Here is a 7,016-nt window from a genome sequence, read left to right as displayed (position 1 = left end):
ACGCACAGTGCAAAGAAAAGAACAAAATAAGACGTAAAATAGCACGCAAAATTATATGTATATATATATATATATGTGCTTAAAATTGTACAAACTCATTGTATCAAAATGATTCAATGTCCAGAGCTCAGAATTTTCATAAATTTTGCCGATATAAACTTTTAATGTTTTTATATATTAAAAGTGGTACCGTTTTTTAAACAACTCCAGAACCCTCACGTACAGTCCTATTGAAAGTCGTGTTCTTGTTGTGAGTAGAGTACTTTTATTTAAAACTGTGTTCTATGATAAAGAAATGGTTGTTGCACATACTACAGTTATTTTTCTAATTGCCTGAATCTTGAATACCTAAAGTGTGAATTAGTTTTTATGGCTTTTTGTTTGACATGCCATTCAATAGGTGGTGCAGGAGTTTTGGTTACATACATAGATACTGATATAAACGCTACGTCCATTATAGTAAGATAACATGCTGAAAACAAATATAAAAAGAGAAAGTCTTTAACAAAGTATAAAACCTCCACAAATCAGACATAAAGTTTAAAAAAACTTCTACACATCAGGCATAAACTGTAAAAATTGTACATATCAGCCACAGAGTATTAATTCTGAAAGTCAAACTGTACAGTGGAAACACTTTAGAAAAAATAGTGCGGTAAACATATCAACATCAAGAAAAACTGGTGTACTAGTCGAAATGTAAAACATTTTAGACACATATAGTACAGAAAGTTGCATTCTGTTTTCAGTAAAAAGGCTCACATACCAAATATAGCATTAAAAACCGTGGTGTAGGTGTATTTCTAATTTTGAAAGTCAAACTGTCGGTCGTAACTTAATCATTATTACACCTACATGATATTTTTTATTGTCATATGCTTATAATTACTTACAACTGTGGTTACAAAACTGCTTTTACAACTTTCATTTTATATACATTGTTAAGTACTTAATAGTAGAGATCGACAAGGTTTCTAAATAATTCACGTGCCGAAATACAACCCTATTGAATTCCTAAGCGAAAAAAAGACCATTCAAAGTATTGGTTATGATATCTTATGCGCATATATACTAATAATACGCTAAAAATGTCGCTAACATTTCCAGTATAACAATTCAAAAATTTCTAAAACAGAAACTTTTTCGTCTGCTACCCATCTACCTACCTGATCACGTCAGCGTGGCTAGCCCCTAGACGGCTCAGACTATCGCTACAAGATTTCTCCAACTTACTTGACTGATCTGTGGATATCTGCTTTTGATATTCCGATAAATATATGCAGACTTTTTTTTATAAAGTGTACACATATACACATACTTAAATGTCCTTTAAACCCAATTCAATCCAATAGATGGCGCTACATATAGATGGCTAGACACGCGACAGTTTCTAAAGGTAAAGTATATACTTTATGAGGTATAACATAAAAGTGAAAAACACAAGGGTATAAAAATTATGAATTTTATAAAAATTAATGAAATAAGAATTAAAACCACAGTCAGAAATGTATAAAATTTAATCCCTACTTTGACAGCTTTATACACTTATTTGTAGGCTAAAGTAAGGATTAAATTTCATAAATTAGTGGTTGTGGTTCTAATTCTTGTAAAAGTTATAGCTATCAGAGATATGGCTATACTGAAAGTTTATAGGCGTTGTTTCTAATCCATGGACATATAAAAACTGAATAAATAATTAGGGGAAAAATAAAATTTTAATGGAAGGTAGGGATCGTTGGTTACTATACGAACTATTTAAATACATACATATCGTCATACATAGCTTTTCATGTAGTATAATATACATAAATAGGGGGAAAAAATTTAACGTAAAGTACGGCATTGTGATCCGTATAGCTAAATGAAGTAGTCTAAATTTGTCAACCAAAGTAGCGATTGAAAATTGTTTTAAAATCTATCCAGCTAGTATCACTTTACTTGTTTGTGAACTTTTTATTGCAGCATTTATTTTGTTTTGGATACTTCTTATAGCAATTCTAAAAATGTTTTATGAAGATAACATGATGTTATGTGGTATTGCATCGAAAATAATATGTACAATGCTTAGAGTTGCAATAACACGCTCCGTACTTGTAGCTTTGGAGGCGTTATAACTACAGCAGCCAATTCCACTGTTTGGTTAAGAGTAGCCACGTATACGGTGGATGCTTCTGATATATTACCGTACTGTTCCAGACTAAGGATGACTGGACTTGGGTCTTAAAGTTCTCTGACTTGGCCTTTTAGCTCATGTGTCACATAAAGTGTCATTCAGATTACAAATAGAAAAAACAGCAATGAAATGCTGTTGAATGAATAATAAATTATTATTTTTCAAATAAAGTTTAAAAAACGACCGTTACTTTCCAGATAATAATATAAAATCATTCTATTTCAGCCAACGTTTCGCCATTGCGACTTCATTGGGACTAGTAGTACAATAATTTATTGCTAAAATGTCTAAATCCCTTCAGTACGCACTGCAAATTCTGAAAAAATAAGTTTGAATGTCCCGAGCAGTTTCGTACTAAATATATGTCCCTATCAATGTCCTGCTTTAAGAAAGGTATGGTGTGAAAACACTAGAGTAAGGTAAAAAAAAAGTCAAAGATCATTTGCTTGATAATTTCACTAATACCTGAAACAGATTTCGATATTAAAAGATAGCTCTACTCACAGAGATGCACAAGTGGCGTTAATAATAATATTAACACAAAATACGTATATAGAAAAAGTTTACTTTGTTCAAACTCTACTTGGAAAGATAATAAAGATAAATAAATTCAGTAGAAATATAGAATTCCTAATGCAGTGCAAATGTGCCTTCAGCGTTCTATTTTTGGAAATTTAGTAATAACCTCGACAGCTTTGTAACAGATTTGCTTGGAGACACACTAATCATCTGGAAGATAAAGAGCGCCCTATGGCTGTAATTCCTGTTACTAGTAAGAAAGTAATTGAAGTCAGATAAAACTTATCTGCACTGCTTTCTCTTCCTCTTTACAATTGATTAAAAGTATGTTGAAGATTCGCAGCCGCTTCTAGCAATGTCTTAACTTCTGTGAGTTACAAGCTCTAACACATGATGTGGCATGAAAAGACTGGTCTTAAAATTGTCCTAATAAGTACTCTTTAGTTTGAAGCGTTGTAAAAGACGTCTTCAAATCTTATCATCAAGCCTCTAATTCTGTTTAATACATTGTTATAAGTAAAAATAAAAATGTTGTGATCTTATTTAAACTGAATGAAAATATTTCTCTCATTATATACATATATATGTGTGTTTGTATTTTGCTATAACATTTTTCTAGTATCTAATATTAAGGTGAAATAAAATGGTTAAATGAAAACCACAGAGGCTAAAGTAACACGTTGTGTAAATAGGTGAAATAAGTATACAGAAGTTCAGTGCGTTATATTAAAACGATGTTGGAGCCTCACCACGTTGTTATAGTCCATTTCGTTATGTCTGATTATGCCCTGTCATGGAAGTAAAGTTCGTACACGTGACTTGTTTCACTTTTTCTGACTGAAATTCTTTTTGACTATGTTGCATTGTGTTACTTGAAACACATGGACGGCTTTTGCTACTGACCTTTGCGTTTGTAGCTTCTTACCTGTTACAACGTGCAGCATTTTGTTTAACACGGCTATAGTATGATTTGTTACAGGTTTCTTTATGAATGGTCCTGCTGTCCCAAGTTGATCCATATTCCTTTGTTTTGTAATGTCAGTAAGTACAAAGGTTATCCCTGTCTTGTAATTTCTAAATCCCCAATCTAAACACATCCTTGTGATTTGAGTGTAGGAATATTTTGCATTAGAAAGGGCTGTTACATACCCTTTCCAAAAGCGATCAAAATGCCAAATAATGTCAATATGTAGTTCTGATACATTCAGTTACATTGTGACTTTATATCTACTGTGGTTGTCATGTGACTTAATGAGTTGCATATTGAAATTCTTTTCATTATAACGTACGTAACCCTTTGTAAAGTTCTATCACGAACAAGAAATACTTTATCAGTATATAAAAGAACTAAACAAAAAGAACAAGTCAGGAGATCTAAACTGAATAACGAAGACCTTTCACTCCCTTCACAAGAACACTAATAATTTTTGGGGTAAAGGTGAAAGAAACATAAAGAGTGCTGGAGTATTTCTGTAGTTAGGATGTTTTTAACGAAATAATATTGAGTGAAACCATCAATGATATCTTATAGACCCGCTTTAAACGAAAAGCCACTGTTTTACGGATAGTTGTATATTTCCTGAGAACTACAGAAAAACATCTAGAAGATATGTCTATACTAGAATCGGATCTCTGGAAAATAAAATAAAATAGAAAGCGTGTAGTAAATATGAATGAATATTAGGGTCTTTTATTGTAAGAGGTGTGGCACGATATATTTAATCTTCTAGGAAGCGACACGTGTTTATACATTTTTAGAAGAATCACTGCAGCTGTGGGTTGTACAAGAACATCTTTCTAAAAGTAGACCAGCTAACAAGAAAAAGCAAAAACAACTTGAAATGGAAAATAGTGTGTTATTTCAGTCTAAGACGATTACAATCGGCATGGTTTTAGCAGGTGCTTCTATTGTTCCTGTGGTGACGACTTCTTGTGCGATGGTCCGAGCGCGATTCCCTGGTTAGCGTCCCGTTACCAGGAAAAAAAAAAAAACTCGGTCCTTTGGTCGAGGCTGTGAGTACGTTATAGTAGTGAGGGTTAAATCCAATATTCGGTCTAACAGGAATAACCCGAGAGTTGGTGGTGTGGTATTGTTTTTCATGATACATTTCCTTGCCCAAGTATTTGAATCTGAAAACCTGTGGATGCCAAACGAACGTTCTACCAACTGAACTAAATATTGGGCCCCATAGATTTTGCTAGCAAGGCATTATTAACTATTCAAACTATTAACATTCTTCCTCTGTCACAAACAAGGCCCACTGACGGGCCTCGTTTCAGGATGGTGGGACTACCTCTAATTGGTTGTCAGTATAGTATTTTTTACGATATATTTTCTCGCCTCAGATTTGAAACTGGGACCTATCGATAGTAGACGAGCATTCAACCAACTGAGCTAAATGGCTAGCCCCGTATCGTTTACTAGTAAGGCATTTTAAAACTCAAACTAACAGCGGTGGGTAGTGTTGACTAGCTGTGTTACTTCTCGTCTATCAGTTCAACATTAGGGACAGCCAGCAGCAGTGGGGTCAGGCTTAGAATTATCGTCTAGCAAATGTTTTATGATTGATTTGATACAAGTTGGATGTGCTGATTCTGAACCTGAAAGAAGCCACTTCGGCATTCTTAAACGTTTCGAGATATTCAAGATGGCGGCAAAGATGTGTGCCAAAACATATATTTGCTCATATCTGAGATACTAATTGCGATATCCCAACAAAATATCTGTCAAGACCTAGGTTTTTGATTATTCGGATTTTAACTTTGCATTTTTAATTCCTCTTGGATCAACGTTTTATCCAATATGGCGGCCATGATGGCGGTAAATGCCTATTATACCGCTACCTTAGCTCACGATCAACATTTTCAGGGGTTAGCAATATGCAAATACAATGTCGACATATTAAAAACATATATGTATTTAGATAAACTAACTTCATCCATACTTAGTTTCACAATTCTTATGTGGGATGTTTAGCCCTTTTTTTGGAACAGTTGTTTCCAACGTCAGAAGTAAGCATGGAAATTAACTAGCGCTTGGCGATAACCAGTTACTTCACACATTCATCTTGTAACTAAATATATATACTATCATATCATATCTGTTATATGACTTGTTATCAAATTATCTTATCAGTCTAGGCACCACACATTGCAAGAATTTTGTAATGTAAATTGAACCTATCATTACCAATAGAAAATTCATGAAATACATTTATCACTATATTATTACCACCAACTAAAACAAATACACTGTCTACATTACTCCGTAGTTTCTTCATTCTCAAGCTCCTCATCACTTTCTTCAATTTGATTCTCTACTGTTTTAGTCCAATTATTATTGTAATTGTCGTTGCTTTCACTACACTTGCAAAAGACACTGAAAGACAACTTAATTGCTACACAGCTACACCTGGCTGTTGTACAAGGTTGTTCACTTGTACACTCCCAGAAAATCATCTGTAGTATTTCAGGTAGAGCTACTGGCTTTTCAACTGATAATACAACAGGAATAAGAGTCTATGTCAACATCTCATACTCCCGTACAAACTCAGTAAGATCAAAATCTGGGGATCTTCGTTTAATGCTGCTATCCACATACATGTCTGAAGATGAACTATCTTGGAATTTTCAGGAAAGGCTTCTGATATGGGTGGAGAAGACTTTAGCTTTGTACTTGCCTTAAATGTTTTCTGAAAGTTTTCTATAACTAAGTGTCATAGCATTAGTCAGAAATGTTGGTATGAATGGGCTTAATTCCATAGCATGCGGCTACAAATGAAGTTGATTCTCTAATTCCTCTTTCATGTCTGCATTGAGACATTCAAAATGATGAAGTTTGTAGTCCACTAACAGTACTTTGACAACAGTTGTTTTTTCTATTTCCCACATGCATGTAGTTGACTCAAGCCCAAAAATGACGTGAAAAACCAAAAGATACTTTGAAATCTTTGAGTGTTTATATGCTGTTAACCTAATGTCATTGTTTGTACACTTTGTTTGGACTGGTTCCGTGAGAAGTGTACAGGTGAGATTGTTGTTCCGCTAATGATGCAACAACAACACAAATACACATGTATCTCATGAAATCACAGTAATACACCACGGCCACCTCCACAACCAGTTGTGTCATTACAGAATCTACACTGAGTGGTCACAAGTAAATAGACACCTAATTTTTCGTCATTTAACTGATTTATGCTAACTAATGTGTGTTCACAGAGCACTATATAAATGAAAATGGTCCGCACACTAATTATCTTGTGCTACAACGTGCCTAGAGCTCAAGGTTCTCTCGAATTGTCAAATTTTGTTAGAGGAAGGA

Source organism: Limulus polyphemus, unplaced genomic scaffold (assembly GCF_000517525.1).
Source record: "Limulus polyphemus unplaced genomic scaffold, Limulus_polyphemus-2.1.2 Scaffold2584, whole genome shotgun sequence".
Taxonomy (NCBI): domain Eukaryota; kingdom Metazoa; phylum Arthropoda; class Merostomata; order Xiphosura; family Limulidae; genus Limulus; species Limulus polyphemus.
Note: the sequence above shows the minus strand (reverse complement) of the source record.